Raw genomic sequence first — 20330 nt, 5'->3', positions numbered from 1 at the left:
CGGTCTTCTGTTAACATTCCTTTACGTGGCATGGACTGCCCGGTACCCCCGCGTGCACGACGCAGCATCAGTGCGGGTGGGGGTTGTGAAGTTAACGTGAGTAAGGGTAGTAGCAATGCAGAGACTCGGGAGATAGCCTGTGTTTTGTTCTCTCACTTCAAAACCAAGGCCGAGAGACACAGAGGGCTACATGTTGAAGGATGGACAGTTGGGAAGGCTTAGGGTTTCCAATATGCGCTCGCTGGGTAGTCAAGCTTTAATTCCCTGTTTTATTACTGCTATAAAACATCCTCCCAACAGCTCTACAAAAGAGACAAACACACTTCATTCATCTCCTCTGAAATTCCTCCACTTAAAACTGTTTAGTCCTCAGATAACTTTCACAGCCCACATGATGTGGAGGGTATTTAGGCTTCTTTATTATGAGGAACACAGACTTGAGTGCTGATTTTCAAAAGTCTTCTAATATCTTCCTCTAATAATCTCTCCATGCTATGGGATGTCCCACCATATATTAACCTGTGCAGCGGATTCTCACCATGCACTGTAATTTCCCCCTGCCCATCCATCATGGAAAAAACACACACAAACACGCACATACACATGAGCACACAAATATACACACCTGGCTCAATTAGTCCTGCCTTAGTCCTGTGGGAAATCAGTATATAAATAAATTACTCTGGCCCTTAATAACAATAATTGATGTGTCAGTGCAATAAGATGTGAGGTTAACAACCTGCAGATGCAGACGGGCCCAAGCCCCCTTCGCCTGGGCTCCTTGTGGGCAGGAGAGCCCAACTGGTCATGGTTGGCTTGACACAGCAAGCCCCTTCTCCACACCAGGCAGCGAGCAGACGGACTGCCCTGCAGGATGTACACAGCACACAAACACAATAGGCTCAGCACCTCACAAAACGAGCCCTGCAATCCCATTGAGTCTCGTTTCAGTTTTAAGCCGTTTGCGTTTGGACCCATGGGTTTTGTGATGTGAAGGTGTGACCGATAATTTAAGCCACAGTTGCGGAATGATTGAGTATTGATGGGAATTGTGCACACCAGATTCGTCTTGGAGAGAGTTCCTGCCTGCTCCTATGAGTTTCTGTAGGTCCACAGTGTGTCCATCTTTTGAGGTAAAGAGCATGCATTATAAAGGAAGAACAAGACTGTTAAAAGGGCACCGTTCCCTGGTTGATAAATCATGCAGCAGTGGAATAATCTTTTGAATCTGTGCCCCTGACATTCAAGCAAGTGTCGTGTGCGTGGTTTAAATGGTTAACCAAAACTGTTTAGTAGATTTGTTATTTCCTGTGAGTTTTTATTTCCTGTTTAATGATGTACAAGATGAAAATCTCTAAATGGTTGTACGGCTTTTACGGTATGTTATTCATTTGAAGACATTTCTTCCTCTGGAGATATTTCATCCCCTTATTAATACTCATTTAGTCATTCATATCATGAATGACCAATATTTTTAAGAGAGCGGCATTGTACTTCACAGTGCCATACCAACCAGGTCAACAAAGGTCTTTTCTGTGCTGCATAACACCATTAGGCTATTCAATGGTTTCCTACTGGCTTGGCGTGTGAATGCACAAACCTCCCCATGGGTGTTGCAGCCAGACCCTGGCTTGACATCATATCTTTCTCTTCCTCATTAATTTTCTCTTTTTTCTTAAAATGCATGAGTACCATTAGGCTAGAATGGTGGATGGCCACTCATATGTGCAGTAAAATACCTGCATATTTCTTGCACAAAAGCTGCCTGCAATTACTCCAAAACTGTTTCATCAGTGAACCAGGCCAGTGATGAAAGATTAAGGCTGGAGTCGATCTCCACACACCTCCACACAAAATTAAACAATTTACCCTCTGTTCAGATGATTTCTGTTATGACAGAAACCTGAAATATCTAATAATGAGAATAACAGCCTCGCTGATTCAGTGAAAAGTGAAGATGACAAGAGAAATTGCTCCAGCTTAAAGGTCACAGCAGAGGACATTTAAGGTTATTTCAAAGGATATTATGTTAATGCTGTATTTGGATGTTAAAAGAGTTCTACCTTACAGACATGGATCGGCTCCATTGCAAGAAATTCAACTTTGACAATATACTGAATACAAAACATAGTAAGTTACTAACGTTTAAATAGCCCAACAGATGGATTTTCCCACCAACATGATAGAGGTCGTTGTAAGAGGAAGTGTGCAGGGCAGGAACACAGGTGAAAACAAGTGGGGTCGCTTTGTAGCCCGCCATCCTTATTGTTTCAGCAACATATGGGGGCCAAGTGGGGTCAATGCACATTGCACATGTTAGCACGTAAGCACCTCCTTCTTCCCTGTCTCCTCTCCCTCTCTCTCGCTCACTCTCTCTCTCTCTCTCTCACACACACACACACACACACACACACACACACACACACACACACACACACACACACACACACACACACACACACATTCAACTGGATCACCAGTCTTGGCTTGGAGATGAAGAGAAGGGAGATGCCAGCATCAACAGATGCCTAGTGCTCCTATTCTGGAGGGGTCTCTGCTTTTTCTCCCTCCCTTTGAAATCCACGGTCTCTCTGTGCTGTTGTTCTCCATGTTTGGCTTACAAATGGTTTGCCATTTTGGCAGGTTTTATGTATCTGCAAATGTTGGAGTAAGAGGGCCTGGATTTGGGCTGAAGAGCTTTGGGGACTAAGGTTGGAGGTATAACCAGCCTTGAGAGGGCCTGTGGTCTGAATATTTTCCCTGAAGGTTTTGCTTTTTTATTTTGCTCGATGTTGTGTGGTCGACTTTAGTGCAGAGCATTGAGCGTCATAAACGGAATAATTTCCTCACATGTAGTGAAGCAGATCAGACCTAAAGAACACTCAGCTGTGACTGGGGCGGCTGTGGCTCAGGAGGTAGAGTGGGGCGTCTACCATTTGGAGGGTCAGATGTTTGCTCCCTGGCTCCTTCAGTCTGCACATTAAAGTATCCCTGGGCAAGATACCGAATCAGGAGTTGCCCCTGTTTGTTGCTTTGCTTTTTTTCAAACCTCATATTAAAAAAGTGGAATAGAGGGGAGAATAAAGTTGAGATTTTTCCAGTCTTAAAGTACAAGAAGAATTTTGCAAATGTACCAAATGTTATTACTTCTGACTTAAGACAGTGTGAAATCACTTGAATTGTCTAAATTAAATACTACCACCAGAAATGAAATGGCTATTGTAACTTTACTTGAATTGTGAATGCAGCACAATGAATTATGATTCATGGCAACCACTAGCAGTATTTGTATTGAATCAAGGTTTTAAGGATGCATCTCAGGGACTGTAAAATGCAACCAGTTCATTTTAATCTTTATTGTCTGCAGTAGGGAGCCTCTGCTTCCGGCATACAAGAACAGAACACTCCAAAGTTGATTGTTGGGTGCATAAAACAGATTAAAAGTGCAGTTGCGGTAGCAATAGTATTAAATGACCAAAAGACCAAAACAGAAAATGACTTCTGCTGTGTTGGTTCTTGTTGCCTTACTGTGTGAGGTTTTCCAGCCGTTTTCCAGCATATCCAATTAGTTTATCAGGGATGAATAACCCCTCAAGCAATGACCGTTTGATCTGTCGTGCTGAAGCTGAAATCTGCGTCTCATAGAGTTTGAAGCTATCTGAGGTCATGGGTTCAAGTCCTTTGAGGATGGTTACCTAGAGTACTGGTGTGGTTGGTAGTTGGGTTCAGCATCACCTTACTGCCCTTGAGATTGTTCCTGTCGGTCATGATTAACACTTTCATGGGCCTCACATATTGGTTTGGCAGGATTGGCAATTACATGTGATGTCAGTGTTATAAATAATAATTACTGCGAGGTTTGTTTACACTTATATTTATAGTTAAAATATAGGATATGGAGTTCAGCGTAATGGAAAGTAACCAGACTGCTTTCAACCTGGGACACGTGGTTATACAGACTAAAATTACCACTGTAATTCATTTTGTTACAACCTCCCCTCATCTTCCTCTTCTCCCACTCCCAGCCTGAATATGAACTTTATTGTTGGTTTCTCAGTGTTATGAATCCTTATGTTTTATTTATTCCAAGTGAAGGATCATTCAAAAGGTAGCTGAGTGGGTGTATAAGCAGTAGTAAGCAGTGGCTTGCGTATTCATGTGGACTTGTGCCCACAGAGGGACATATGGACTATTGAACATATGTGTGCACACACCGTGGAATAGTCCCTTTACTCGGGCCATTGGGAAGATGAATTTCAGCAATTTTCCCACTAAAGGTGTTAGCAGTAAAATCAATGGAAAGCCAGTGAAAACGTGACATCTTTTCATATACATCAGTGTGTCTATTAATAACTCTCAATGTTCTTCTCAATAGCATTCACATAGAGAAATCAAATAAGTCTCTGAACAGTGCAAATTTCTTCCATTTGGGCCACGAGACTTCAGTCCACAGTGCAGATTTAGCTATCTGCAGGGAAAAGGAGAAACACGAAACAGATGTTTTCTTGTTTGGTTATGTGGAGATGTTATACATTTAGGAGGAATGAATACTGTTGGAAACAGAGAAAGAGAATAGCTTGTGATTTTCTTGCCTCTATTCCGCTTCCTTCTAGTCTTTTTTTGTGCCACAGAGTTAGTGTCACTGGAAACACAATTCAGATTAGTGCAGGCGGCTTGTCCTCAGGGAGCCGGGAGGGACGAGGGTCCCGCTTTTCTCCCTGTCCTCATTACCAAAAGACAAGGAGCTCGCCGGCAAATCAATGGAAAAGGCTTAGGCACTAATGCAGGCCATGTCTGGCGATGGGACTTAGCTTTGTGTGCGTTTTTGTGCCTCGGTGTGTTCATGTCCCATTTTGTGTGTGTGTGAAAGTTTAATCATTTGTGCTACAACAGAAGGCTGGAGAAAAACATTAGTTTCAAACGACTGCTGAATTGCTCGCTGTTGGAATAACCTCAAAAGTCCTGGTTAACTGCGCTGATATTTACCATGGGGGCGTATGATAGCACAGAAGCCCTTTAATTATGCGGAGATAACGTAAGATTCATCTGTGAATCCATTTAGTCCAGTATTAACGCCGTTCCCATTGCAATTATAATGGCTCCGGGCATTGTTGCCATGGCTACTACTACTACTTCAATAGCCAGCAGTTGTGTACAACTTCCTTTACACAGTCAAAAAAAAAAGTGGAAAAAAAGAGCAGCACCTTGGTCTTTCCCATCAACAGCCCCCTGCAGTGTATGTTGGTATAAAAATATGTGGAACGATCCACGTGTCTCACCGCTCAATCTGTTCTTGCTCTGCTTGATGCGGCTGTCTGTCTGTTGTTCTTGCATTTGCCTTCATCCCTCGCGTGTCCTATTTTGTTTACACAGGTAAAACTACTGGGTGCAACAAATGCTAAATAATGGTTTTATGTTGTGGATTTTCAGCCGCGCTGCTGCCTCTGACATCTCGTGGCGCTGGAGGTGTTCCCGGGTCTGCGCGAAGGGGAAGGGAGAGCAAGAAGGAAGGGGGAGAAATAAATAAAACTGAGGACAACAGATCAATAAATATTTCAGCAGCTGCTCCCTTCACAGACTTCTCCTGAAGCCATAAGAGATGGAAAGAGAGACAGGGAATGGGGAGGGATGGATAAAGTGGAAGAAAGACAGGGGGAGAACAGGGGTAATTGTGTTCCAGACACTCATTCGCAGTGAACGAGAAAGATGGAGAGTGAACGAGAGCAACAAAAAATGGGGATAATTGTGTCCCAGACTTTTATAGACAGAGAGAAGAGGCATGAGTGAGGGGTGGAGAAGCGACACAGGGCGTGCTAACGAGCACCACATACCAACATTGTCTTCCATGGGAACAAAAAAAGCCATCTGAGAGCAAGAGAGAGAGAGAGCTCCCAGACTTTGGCACTCTATAATAGTGACTATAATAGTAAGAGTCTCTCTCTTCCTGACTTTCACGTAATTTTAATTCCTGTCAGGAGTTAGCAGCAAACCGTGTGGGTGTTTGCAGTTTGTGCAGCGAGTATCTCTAAATGATAATGAGCCAGTCAACAGCTGAGACGGCCAACATGTTGCTCCGAATCAGGCGTGGCCACTGTCATTGTCACTGTGCACCCACTCATCATGAAGTCCTGGTGCCCAGGATGCATATTACATGCAGCTTTCGGCGCACGTAATGTATGTTTAATGCCGAGAGCAGAAAAGGAGAGGAAAAAGACAGAGGGAGCTTATGAGGATGGACAGGCCAGAGAGATAGAGGAGTTATGAAAAAATGATTGAAGGAGGGCTGTTGGGAGGGAGCAGAGAGACAGATGGTGTGAGGGAGGAAGGGGAGGAGGAATTCAAAGACCCGCAACAGGCAGTGATCGAGATGGATTGATTCTGCAGCCAGATGATTAGGTGGAATAAAAAACATGGCAGGTTTATCCTGCCAATGAAAACTGTGTTTGGGTGATATTGCTGTGAGTGGGAGTAGTAAAATTGTTTCAGGGTCACTCGTTGTGTGATATTGCAGCATTAAGGAGCTGGTGCTAATGCGATATGCCACTGATTAGGGAGTCATTCCAGTGAGGCAGCACACCTCTAATAAGACGCTCATGCAGTGTGCCCACATAATAACAAGTGGATTGGTGCTTGTCAAGAATCCAGACTACATAAAATATCATATTTAGATAGCCTTTTAAGTTGCCAACATAGCAATCAAATGTCAGCGCTACGTGTTTCGTTGTTGCTGTTTGGAAAGCTACATAATTAGGAAAACAAATCATGTTGATGCCCAGTTGCAGACAGTACTTGGTGCCATCCACCCAAGCTTGCGCTGCTATTTAGAGACATGCCACAATTCTCTTGTAGTTTGCGGCTGGCATGTGGCTCTGGCTCCAGCTGTGAAGGTGCCGGTGGGATTTCTTGTATTAAAGTGTCTATGTTAGCATGACATACTGACAGTAAAGACTCAGTTAGCCAGAATTTCACTAAGGATTTGTCTGTGACAGCCCATAAATTGTCTTGCAGGAAATGTTCCACAGCGTCTGATTCCTTTCTCCAAGCACAGTGTGTTTGATGCTTAAAAATTGCTGCAAAATCATTTTCAATCAGAAGATTAAAGAAAATACCGTATTCGTGATATCGTGGTCCTATTGTGTTAATTGGGATGTTAGGTGAGATTTCATTAAACATTCGTGCACTATAGAATCTTAATTGGGTTTGGGAGAAGAGGCTTCCTGTATTATTGTGTTATGATATTTCACTAATTAAACGTGGAGTTGGATAACACTAAAAGCCCTTGCAGCTTTTCCCAGTTTTTGTAATGCACTGAGCGAAATTCCATTAGTGTTTGGACCAGCATCGGAACAAATAGGGGCACATTTTCCGACTCTGATTATTTAAGTCATTTCAAGGATATAGCATGCTTTTAAATTGCGCTTCAATCACATTTTTCTTCCTGTATTTACTGAGGGATGCGGATGAATAGGGCTTACCTAATTTGTTGTGTAATATCATTCCTGGGGTGCCACTGTGAAGAATCAGCTTCTTTTTAACATTTCAAGGCTGTGCTACAACCCTTGTCAATTACTTTATTTCTTGTCTTCTGTGCTTTAAGAATGAATATTAAATATATAAAGGGTTTTGCCCAAATTATGCTCAGTGCAATATATAATATGATTCTGGGGACGCAAATAAAATTCTCCTATCTTCCCGTCCTCATTTGGTTGCTGTTCACTCCTAGTTGCAGCAGTTATTGCAAAAGTAGAGCACACGGAGATGTATCAATAAAAATGATTGCCAGAGCCTGTCATCCAAAGTCTACTGGGTTAATATAATGTTTGATATGCAGATTAAATATAGTGCTTGAAGCCACACATAGCTTTAAAATTCAAGTTTTTTAGCAACTCTCCCTTTAGAAATGACTTTGTGAAATCGTTTTGTCACAGCACCAAAACATCTCACTCTCTTCCCATCAAGGGGGCACAGGCTGTATCGATGTGACCTTTATCCGGCCAGCAGACCTTCAGTTCCATTAAGAAATAATGAAGGTGTCAGAAAAGGGCAATTAGCTGCTTAATGTTGGGCAACAGTACTCTAATACAACATAGTGTTTTTGCTGACAAGTCAATATCTATCTGACAACAAGCACTGTATTTTAGGACAGACTAAAATCTTATTGGAATAGCTGGCATTTGAGAAATGACTTGGATGAAATGGGCTTCTATGCCTCTTTAAGAAGAAGGCTATTTCTGCTGCGGTAGGTTGGAAAAACAACTATTATAGACTTTGTGATAATGTGATGATGAGATGCAAACAAAAGAAAATGTGGGAAGCATCAAGACAAACGCACGCAGACGCGCGTACACCTTTGCAAAACAACAAAACAAATTTAGTATCAGGGTGATATCAAAGCGAGACCCATAGTATTGAAGAATAAGATATTCGGATATCTGAACGGCTGGAAATAAAAAGAAACCCTTATTATGCCTCATGCTGGCCTGTTTACTGTAAATATCTGCTTGATCAAACCTTCAGTTAGCTTTGTTTGTTATTTTGAGTTTGACATCTGTAATCAGAATTGATCCGTATGCTACAGGGAGGCAGCTAAATCAGACATGACAAATGCAGGGCAGACAGTGCAGGTGCTTTCTCAATCAGGCCGACGTGATTGATCCTCTCTTGAATCCATCATGATCAAGCTTTATTGACATCGGGCTTCTATTAAGATTTCTTTTGACAGTAGAGAGAAAAGAAAGATGGCAGCTTATCACAAATGAAAAAAAAAGTTTGAGTAAAAGATTGTATTTCACTTCAGCTCTACAGAGCATTTATAAAGCCCCAAAAAATGTTGAAGGACTTGTTCTAGTGCTATTGATTTTCCTTTAATTAGATTTTTTTTCTTTTTTTACGATCAGAGCAGTTTTGTGTGCTGAATTAATGTGAGTTATGATGGTGAGACCACACTTGTGTTAAGGCGCTGACTTCATACATGCAGAATTCTGGATGTAACTGAAACATAAACATTTGGTATAGAGCTGAGAACATGATTCACTTGAGAAAATCAGATTGATATCATGTACTCAATAAGAAGCACTTTTGCCAATGTCCATCATTTAATGCCTCATTTCTGCTCCATTTCTGCTCCCTGAATCACAGCAAAGCTTTTATTCTAAAAATGTCTGTTGTCAGCGTTTTGACAATAGAGTTTGATGTAGCGCGATGATTTTTTTTCTTCCCCCCCTCCTTAAAGATGGGACTTCTAAATGAGCAAAGATTCCCTTTCATATGAGTGTGCTGCACGGGCTGAAAGCAGAGATGGCACAACAGAAGCTGTCAAGCCATATAGACTAAATGGCTTTGAAATGCTGCCTCTTTGAAACTGCAACATTTCAATTCAGAGGACAGCAATTATGCAGTCAAACGTGGAAGTGGATAGAATTGCATTACAGTAGCGCCACATTTAATATAATGTAAAACCCAGCCAGTTTGTGCTTCACAAGTTATGCTTTAGTGCTTAGCCTGGGGGACCCCGCAGCCCTTCTAACTCTGCCCGCACTGCCAGAGCCCGCTCTCATCTCGTACTTAAAGACACGAGTGCATAACCTAAGGACATCTGCTTGCCTTTTCTCAGGTTCCTTTGTTTCTGCAGGGATGCGGACATATGTGATAAAAGTACCATCAGCGTTGTTAAGCTGTCTGCTCTTATTACCTGGGGAACACCACATCTTCACAACCGCTAATAAAAGCTGTCCCACCCTTGCTGTGGGGCCCCGGTAACATACTCCCTTTGCAGCAAGCTTAATGAGATATTAATTACTTTATTCATGCCATGTTCGGTCCAACAAAGAGAGATATATCCATTGGTGAATATACTCCCCTGGCGGGCTGTTCACCTTAAATGGTAATATGGCTTTTTTCAATATCACAGTAGTGCAAATAGTTTTAGAAAAGCTATACACAGATGGGCGACAAGTCAATGGAAAACCAAGCAGCAATGTCTTACTAGGTCTCGGGCCTCCATGTACCTCTATAACGGCTTTCAGCTTTTCTTTTAGTGTGTGATCTCTGAATCCTTTGATGATTATGGAAATTATGTGATTCATATGCTGTGACCTTTGCAGTCACAACATCTCAACACAATTGAAAACCTGTGGGAGATTTTGGACTGACATATCAGATCGCACTCTTCAACCATCATCCTAGATGAGAACACTCCCGTCTGGATAGAAATGTTTCATCATGTAATAAAGGTGATCCCTCAGAACAACCTGGTATTGATTTGCAGTGAATCTTCCCTCTAGCTGGACACGAGGACCTCAGACCTGCCAGAAAGTACCCCCCCCCCCCCCCCCTCCCCACCCCACAGAATAATAATGCCACTTTCATGGCAGAAGACAAGAGTTTAGGTTTTTCCTTAACTTTGTTAGTCGTCTTCTTCATTATTGTGGCACATTTATGTAAAATTGGCAGTTCCCAACTATGCTATTAAAATTATAATCAGGATGTTTTGTTAAGTAGTTTAGTTTCTTTACACAAATTTTTTTTGTAAACAATAGCACAGCACCAACATACAGGTTTGACCAAATTGTACAAATAGGACATCTATGCTATGATCTCAGTCTCTAGTTTCTTTATGAAGCACTTTTCACAGGCATGTAGTCACAAAGCGATGTGCGACAAAATAGAATAAAATAAATAAAAGAAGCAGGAAGAGACACAATAAAAAAGTAGGCCTATAACAGACGAGTACAGTTAGTAGCAATTCAAAACCAAGACATGGAATAAAACAGAATAAAAGGAAATTGATCATTTAAAAAGCAGTCAACAGAAAGCTCGGTTGAACAAAAAAGTTTTTTATCTGTTTCTTAAAGGAGTCCTTAGAGTTAGCTAAATGTAGCTGTATTGGGAGACTATTCGAAAATGCTGGTGCCAGTGTGTGAAAGACTCTGCCTTTCCCCCAAGTCTTCAATCTAGTATAAAGAACAACTAACAAATTCTGAGCCTGCAATTGAAGAGTATAAGCAGCAGTGTGTTTAAGGAGAAGATGGGCTAGACAGACTGGAGCTTGTCCATTTAGTGCTCTATATGTAAGTTTAAGCATCTTAAAACCATTTGTAAAATCCACCAGGGGACAATTTAGAGAATATAAAATAGGAATAATATGAGGCCACTTACTAGAATGCAACCGTAGTCTGGTTTCAGAATTTTATATTGCTTGTAGGCGTGAAAGAGAACTTTTTATCTAAAAAGTGCTATGCAAAATATTAACAATTGGTACCATGTTTATTTCCTGTTTTTTACACATTATTTGTATTTTTTTTTCTTATTATTATTATATACTAAAAATATGGTGCTTAGCAGTTTGGATAAAGCTAATCTAAAAACCGATCTATTAATAAAATAGATGCTAACATACACATATATGGAAATTTTAATGCATATATGGTCTCGATGAATGCTCAATCATCCAGGTAAGTAAATCCTCCAAAGTTGATTGTGTTCATCTGGATGTAGCGTTTTCAGTAAACTGAAATGCGTAACTGAAAATGCTACGTCCACGTGAACAGAATCAACTTTTGGGGAAATGCATATATGATTACATTTTAGTTCAAAGAAGTGTGAGCCACAGCTAAATTTAAAGGATAAATCCCCTGAATACACTAACACCGGTATAAAAGGCTAGAAAAACTACAACCTATTAAACTGTGTTTTCAGCTCACATTTAAAACAACAAACCAATGATTGAACCTACCCGACTGAGGATGGCTTTTCCAAATGATGTCAAAACAAGATTGGCATGGCAAAGAATAAAAGCAGCTGCCCATCATTTCAAAAGCAAAGTTTAGCGTTAGATGTTGGGAAGTTTGCAAGACAAAGGGTACTGGTGTGACGTTTGAATTACATGGAAAAAATATTACTTGGGAACAATCGATCGTGACAGTGTAACACTAAGGCACTTACATTTCAGGGATACCAGGCTGTCCAGTTCAGAAGCACAAACTATTATGAATCTGTTTCACCTGCTTTGATACAAATGAAAGTGACAAGAGGAGCACTGGAGAGGCAAAAGCTGAGTGTTTTTGCAGGTGGTGGTCACAGACCATTGCTCTCTCCTTATCCTTGCAAAACCATTATATTTTGGGGGGGGGGGGGGGGGGGGGGGGGGGGTTGTCATGTTGTTCGCTCTCCCGTGCACCTGTTGTCACTTTCATTTGCACCAAAGTAGGTTAAATGGATTCACAATGGTTCATGCCGGATGGTTAACTGAATTTGTGTTGTACTGTGATTGAGCGTTCCCTTATTTATTTATTTAGTTATTTATTTATTTTACCAGTGTATGGAAACTGTGTCCGAAAAAGTAATGTTTCACATTCAAAGACGGGGTTGGCAGTGACCTTTATAACAATCCCAGAGACAAAAAAAAAAAAACTGCATAAATGATCATTTTTCATTTGACTGACATTTTTTTGGTAAATAGATTCATGCACAACACACAGAGGCCTGTAAAATAACTGACTTTAGGGTGACACTGAATCGAGCCCCAGTGTAATCCTTTTTGCATTCAGGTCAGCAGAAAGCATCACCTGTAATGGTTCCTGCATGTAAAAAAGTGGAAGGTGAGGACAAAACTAGAAGGTTAGTGGTTTCACTGTAAGGCCACTTCTGAGATGGACTGTGCTTTGTCCAAAGAATAATTGAGGCAGATAGAGTTAGCTGAGATCGAAACACAGCAGATGGAGGGTTGTGTTTGGCTGCGGTTGGTTGTTTTATTTATTAGCTCTGCCAGGTTGGTTGCTGCATTCATTTCATGCCTGTGTTACCCCACCTGCATCTTCAGTTGACTTCAAGTAGCTCAATAACAAGGGAATACAAGGTTTTCCTCAAAAATAATAATTAAGCAGTGCCAAACTGTGCATTTATTGTAATTATAAATGATTAATGTGTTTAATTTGTATGTATTAGCTTTAAGCCTTTGATTGCGTGCACACACTGGCCTTTTGATCTCTTATATTCCCTTTTCAGTTATAGGTTGCATTATTGAATGCTGATTGCCTTTGATATAAATGCAAAGTCCTGATTTGAGCAGCAGCTTAACTGTGGGTGAAAAATCAACTCAGCTGTCGTGCATTGACTAATATTTACTCTTATCATGTTCCCTGGCATGTTAGCTTTACTTTCGTTTAATTTCACAGTTGTTCATCATAAGGTTAATTATGAATGATTTGAGGAGATTTTTTTGCCGGGTTCAAATGAAATGAAATATTTAGAGATTAAACAGTCCTCAATAGCCCCCGTTTCCAAAATGAGATGGTAAATCTGTGTTAAATTTGAGTTGCTTAAAAATCAGACTCACACATCTGCTGTGTCATGGATTGGGTCTGTGTATTTAGATTTAGCCCTGGCCAGAAAGACAGGTTGCTTGTGAACTGGTAAATTGGCAGTGGCAGACCAAACTGAAAGGTGGTCGAGTCTGACCTCGTGGTCAATTAATCATGATTAGTTTTCAGAGTAGAGGCTGTCAGTGGCATACTTTTTCTATCACACTGAAATTAATTCCTGGAAGAAAAAAAGCAAGCACAGCCTCAAGAATCCATAAAATACTTTCTGACATGCATAATATTTATTTATTTCATATCGTCTGTTGATCTCCTCTGCAGGTTTCCCATAACTAGTATAATAGGGAACAAGTGTGTCTGAGAACTGTACCCTACTTGGCTTCTTTTGTGTCTGTAACAGGATGACCTCCCTGTCTAAAAGATTGTCTGAGACTGCGATTGAGGAAACCAACCCGAGAGTTGTCTCATGATTCATCAAAACCTAAAGGGAAACCATTCTCTCTTTCCTTTTTTCTCATATTCCCTCCACATATCAAACAGGCAGCCACTGCTAAAAGATTCATGCATATGGACTTTAGGGTCATTAAAGAATGATCCACAGCAAAGCTGTTTTTTTCACCCTCATAATGAAATCCAATATTCATGAAATAGATTTTCCTCTCTGCTTGCCCACTCACTCCAGTCACAGATGTGCGTTTACTGTGTATTTAGTCCATGTGTGCACAGGCTTGTTAGGCTAGCATGGGTTAATGGTATCCTAAAGGCGCATTTTCAGGCTACCCAGTTAATTACACAGGGTTGACGGATGACCTTGCCACACGTTACTTGTGTAAAGCAATGTAGAGTTGGGTCGTATCTAAGCTCTTCGAAGATTGGGGTCAGAGTAGAAAAATACATGCCAAGTGCTTCTAGTCGGAGACGGCAAGATAATCAGATAAGCAAATATTTATCTAAAAAATATGGTATGCAAATTTAAAAATTAATATTATTATTCCATCTCATCCTGACCCAAGTGTCCTGCCACAGAGAAGATTCATGCATGTAATGAGGGAGGAGATGCAGAGTGCTGGTGTGACAGAGGAGGATGCTACGGTTAGGGTGAGGTGGAGGCAGATGATTCGCTGAGATCATATCCATCAGCCTATTTTTAATAATGTAAAATTCAACATATGTTGAGCTGTATACCCTTTGCTGTGCATTTATCAATCATGTGGGCGTAGTACTTAAAGCTCTTTACCTGTAGCATCATTTTGCTCAAGGAATTTGATTTGCTGCATGTATGATTATCCATTAATCATACAGCATGACTCGGATGTTAAGGCCTAATTCTTTTATGACGTGATACTCTCAACAGTGACAACGCAATGTAATAACTCCTGAAACATAAAGGGAACCACGTCACAACCCTATCTCTAATCAGTCTGTAAAAGAGGATCTGATTTTTCAGGATCTGACCACCAGGTGGCATTTTCATATTGTTTGGTTTAACCATACCTTGGTGGAACTCCTTAAAAATATGCAATTTATCAAATTTAAATTCTTTAATTTCTTCCAGACATATACTGGGCCTGAATGCCGCAGGTTATTTATTGGACAGTTCATCAGTATGGGTGACAGGAGTTAGGGTTGGACCTTCACTGTCTGAGGGGAAAGGGGTGGAAAAGCTTAAAAGCTTAAAGTAATAACTCACTTCTGTATAAAATGGCCATGTAGGCTTAATTTAATTTTAGGGTTAGCAGTCGGATTAGATTTTAAATAAAGGAAAGCCAGTGACACCAGTGTTGATACCCCAGGGCAGTAATTGTGGTTGAATATTCATGAAGTCATATGGAGGATTGTGTTTTACAATGAGGAGCGAAGGAAAAAAAAACAAAGAACATGTAAAATCTGGAATCTCTGTGATTAAAATTGTGCCAGTAAAATACCACTATCATCACTTGCATCAGTAGCAATTTTAATCAAGTCATCTTTTTTGTCATATCATCAAGACATTATGCCACGTTTGATCCTCACCACCTTCATTATGATAACCACCAACACTGTTATCATCAACACTGATAATCAGCTGAATCTTTTCTCGCCATCTTCTTACTGTTATCTCCATCTTTATCACCATCTTTATAATTCCAAGCATCACACTGAAAGCTCTGTGTTTTGTTGTCGCAGCAAGTCACGGTGTTTTTTACTACAATTACATACTCCACTGAAGCAAAGGAGGTAATCCTTTCTCTCACTTTGATTATATTTTATTACACCCGTTCTTCAATCCACCATCACTCTGGTCATCACCCCTCCTCAATTCCATGCACTCTCTCCTGGAATTTCCTGGAATATGACCCCTTTTTGCTCCTCTGATTTTTGACTCGTTTCGCTTTCATTACCACTTTTTCTGTCCGTATGGGTCTTCTTTAAAACTCATTTCCTTGTTTTACTTGAAATGTCTCTTTCTGTGCCTTTGGGTGTTCCTCTCTCAACCCATCTGCTCATCATTTCTGTTTCATTTAACCCACCCTCCTGTTTCCTCACTGTTATGTGATGGACCTCTGTTTCCCTTGCACTCATTCTGCGAGATTGCTGTGTAGCACCAGGCATTCTGCTCTGTGTGGAGATGTTTGGGCTGCAGATGGTATGCAACAGGGGTGCAGGCTCTTCAATTGGAAGGGCAGAGTGTGTTTGTGCACATTTGTATGTGTGCATGGCCAGCATGCACGCATGTACATGAGCGCATTTGTTAACCAGGCCTGTTCACAGTGTGAATCTAAGTGAATCCAGAATCCTGGAAGAAGTACTCATATCAGGAGATCTGTGCCTGTGTGCACACATCAGAATGTTCACGTATGTGTGCAGCTTGCGTGCATGGCTCCATCTTTGCGTGCATGTGTGTGACGACAGAGCGATGGGTCACGTCAGTGACGACTGAGGCTTTGAACACACAAGGAGGCTGTGAAAAGGTCAACACAGGGTAATCCCTCCTCCTCCTCTGAATGAGTCATCACAGAAAGTGAAGGACAGCGGAGGGTCCAGTGCAATGCGTACCACACGACCCTCTGAGAGCATGGCCACCCATGGGGACAAATGTCATGTTATCTCAGCGACTGTGTCGTTCAAACCTCCATTGCCCCTCACCAATACACACACACAGCGGCTGGAAGAAGAGCATTTGCTCCATTAGCAGGTGTTTTCAAATTGGCTCTGAGCATTGACAGACAGCCATGCAATGAACAAGAGCTTTCTATAAATACAATCTAACAGGCCCGCTTCATCCCATCGTGAGGCGCAGTAAAAGGAACGCTCGCATGCACACTGAATCATGCACACACACCTGGCTTCACACAGGCACACGTGTACACGCGTACGACGCACAAGTTCGACAAACAAGTGAATAAATCAAGGCTTGAATAAATCAGGAGATCTGGAGGGGTTTTTTTTTCGTTCTTTCCTGTTGCCTCATCCATCCCTACCTACTGCTTCATCTTTCAGCCCCAACAGGAAAAGAGAAATTGAATTAAAAAGTGCTTTTGATATCTCTTCCTTGCTGCAGATAAATAAAATGATCAGACCCTGTCAACGGGATGACTTCCGCTCCTGTTTCACCCTCCTCCTAGTCTTTTCAGCACACCCTCACCCTTCCATCTCTGTACCCCCTGCCTCACATCCCACTCCTTTTCTCTGATTGGAATCTGGAAACCCATTTGCTGTCTTGCTCTCAGACCCAACTCAGGCCGTGTCAGGTAGTCTGCACACGTCCCCTTCAGTGCTTGTTCCCTCATTCCCCTCCCTCTCTCCTCCCTTTCCCTTTTTTCTCTCTTTTGCTTTCCGCTTTCGTCTTTATCCCCTCGCCGTCTGCTGCAGACTCTGTGGAGAATTTGCCCAAATTACCTGTCATACTGGCAGCTACGTGTAAATAAGCCCGGAAAGTATGTCGCTTTTTCTGTGTCCCACTCCCTCCCTCCTTCTCTCTTCCCTTCCCTCTCCCCACCTCTACGCTATCTTGTCTCACTTCAAACCAGTCCTCCCCTTCGTTTCAATCCATCACATCTTTCCCCGATTTCTTTTTTTTTCCTGTGGCCTCAACCTCAATCTCCCCTTCTTTCTTTTTTTGCATCTCCGCTCCCTCAGTTCTCCAACAGAACTATGGGGAGGCCGGGGAAGTCTTTGTGGTTCTTTCTAGTGGTGAAAATTAGTTTGTTGCTGGCTCTGTGGGAGGAATTGCATGCAGAGAAGCAGGCCATTGACTACCTGTCATTTAGCCTCTGGGCTTAGAGAATGAGAAATTTCAGCTTTTGGTCTGCTGTCCTGCTCCAAGCTGCTTTGGATGGTGGGGAACTGGGGAGCAGAGTGTCTTGTCTGTACTCACTAAAGAAAAACCAGAGTTTTGTGTTATTTCACTTTCATGTGCTGAATTTATATGTACTTCATCCAATAAATCTTCATGCTCGTTACTTTCCTTTTTAACTATACCCATATACTTCAATATGTAATAGTGCTTTCAGCAAATCCCCATAATAGTCAAGATGGATGGAGGTGGAGGTGTGCCAGTGAGGCCAGGGCCAACCTCTAAGTTCAATTTCTGCGTTGGAAGGTGTAATCATCTTTCACCCAGGGGTTACAGGTGCAAAGACTGTGATTTGGAGTGAGGGAAGTGGAGGATGTTCCAGAGAAGTGGAAAGAGCGATAAGGGAGAAGACATGAAGAGAAGGGGTCCTTAAACCTTGTCCTGGTAACAGTGGCAGGCTATAGCAAGCCATTTTTTAAAAGTTTATGGAGACCCTCCCCCACCACATACTGTACATACACACATACAAATGCAGGCACACGTGCACACACTAACTATAAGCATGTATAGATGTTTGTAGAGTTTTAAAACCTGGGCTACTTCTTTCATCACAGTGTACTGTGGGTTTAACATCTTTAGATTGATTTAATACTGGCCGGCAGAGCTGGAACTCACTGGGGGTTTGCCTACACAAATCCAGGAAACCACCTCTGTTGCAGAAATTGAACACCTTTTTTTTTAGCTCTTATCCTGAAGTCCAAAAGCCCATTTTCAGTGTTCATTCAGTCTGGGATTTCATGCTGTGCCTCTCTTTGTCATCAGATAATTTATACATTTGTTCATCTTTTACACCTTTTGTGGAGGGCTATGAGTGTGAGGTGCTGGCAAAGGTTTGCAGAGATGATAGCACCTGTTAGCTAAAGGGGGCTCAATCATGAGCAGTCACGCACCACCTCACTATGATCCTGCCATGTGGGAAAGAGGGCAAGATATGCACACTGAGCCCAAGCTGTAATGGGAATGGAGTATAAGTCCCCTAATTGGGGACGGCCTGCAGGAGGAGGTGATAAAACATGGGCATTTTTGTTTGTTTTTTTGCCTGTACATGAATCTCAAAGGATATAAAACACCTTCTGAAGAAGCATACCAATACAAAATAACATATAATTTTCCATAACATCTTGCTAATCAATCTACAGTAGTATAATATGTTTATGGCTCACATTTATTATGGAAGAAAACTAATGCTTCCTTTGAGTAAACTATTAACATGCCTGGTGTTATATGGACCTCAGGCTGTTTTTTCCACATGCGGAGAAAAAACAGAACATGTAAGAGATAAAGGTGGATGAGCAAGTGTGGGGGGACATTCAAAGAAAACAACAGGTGCTATTTCCCTGGTGCATCACCTTTTATCTCTGCAGCTTTTTCTCAAAACCTTAAAAGATGACAGCGAATCTTAAAGGCAACACAAGGTATCAGGTGTTGTGAATTCCAACCTTCTGCACCTCCAGACTCACACATGCTGATAAAATCAGTGTGTTCCAGGCAGTGTCTTCAGATTTTTCTTTTGAGGCTAGCCTCTACCCATATTAGTCCAATCCCTCTACTAGTTAGTGAGTCAGGAAGCCAGAGCCAGAGAAGCAACAGAGAAGACGTTAAAAACTGACAGCAAACTGAGAGAGACCCCTTTGATCAGGGCAGCTCTGTGACTCCACACAGCCCTATTTACTCTGGTCTCCCTGACACACAGGACCCTCTTCCTCACTTCCTCTATGGCCCACTGTTAGTCTGACAAGCTGACGCCAGGTTTGATTTCTCCCACGGTTACTATGCCAAAAAATATCCTTAGAACAAAAACCCAAACAAACATTCTCAAATTAAAAAAGAATACATGAAAAATGTGGGAACCCGTGAGGAAAAAAAAAATCTATCGGCATATTGTGCACCATTACGAGCGAAGAAGGAAACATGCTTTTCCTAATGAGCTCAGGATAAAATTCCCCTCCATGCCATGTTGGCTTTTCATGGCTTGATTTCACATCCATTTATCCGCCCCCTCACAGCAAATGGGCTTGAGAATTTATGCTTTTCTACGACAGTGGTGCTATCAAAGCGAAAGGCTGCCTTTGGATGGAAGAAGAGATAATAAAAGGGGGTATACGACTGGATCAATACCACAGCATTCGTTTGTGTTCAGGCAGCAGCATAAAGGTGTAACAGAGATTGAGCCAGATGGTGAAAAGACATGCTCTAGTAAAGAAGTTTTGTAGGTTTAATTTTGTTTCCATTTCCTGAAAGAGTAATTCATGTCCGAACTGCCAGGACATCCTTGGCTTCTTTGAAAAAGCGCCGCATTACGTTTTACGCTCTGCTGGTGTTTGGTTCAGTGTCTCCCTTTTTTCCCCCTCTCTGTTTGATCTTTTTTGTTTGTTTGTTTGTTTGTTTTCTTTTCATTCTTGCACGCAGGACACAAACAGTAAGGCGGAGCTGGATCACATACAGTTTTGGCTCTCCAAAGATGATTGAATTCCTAAGCCCATTTCCCTTCAGAAAGCGAACGAGGGACGGCAAAAAATTATGCATCTCCCAGGCGCTGCAACAGTATCTTCTGCCTTTTCATTCTCTTTCCAATTTAACTGCGTAACAAAATCCCAAGTTCAGATTGAATGATATGACCTGCTTATTCACTCTTCTGTTGTACTTAATACAAGCAGAAGCATTTTTTTTCCAAG

General features: G+C 41.7%; 1 protein-coding gene across 1 annotated transcript in view; it reads left to right on the top strand.

The window, feature by feature from the left end:
- The window catches only part of iglon5 (IgLON family member 5), a 106526-nt gene that overhangs the window by 992 nt on the left and 85204 nt on the right, over nt 1–20330 (top strand). The gene's annotated exons all lie outside the window — the stretch shown is intronic.

The sequence above is a fragment of the Rhamphochromis sp. 'chilingali' genome (genome assembly GCF_963969265.1).
Source record: "Rhamphochromis sp. 'chilingali' genome assembly, chromosome: 11".
Taxonomy (NCBI): Eukaryota; Metazoa; Chordata; class Actinopteri; order Cichliformes; family Cichlidae; genus Rhamphochromis; species Rhamphochromis sp. 'chilingali'.
Note: the sequence above shows the minus strand (reverse complement) of the source record. Positions and strands in the feature narration are given on the sequence as shown.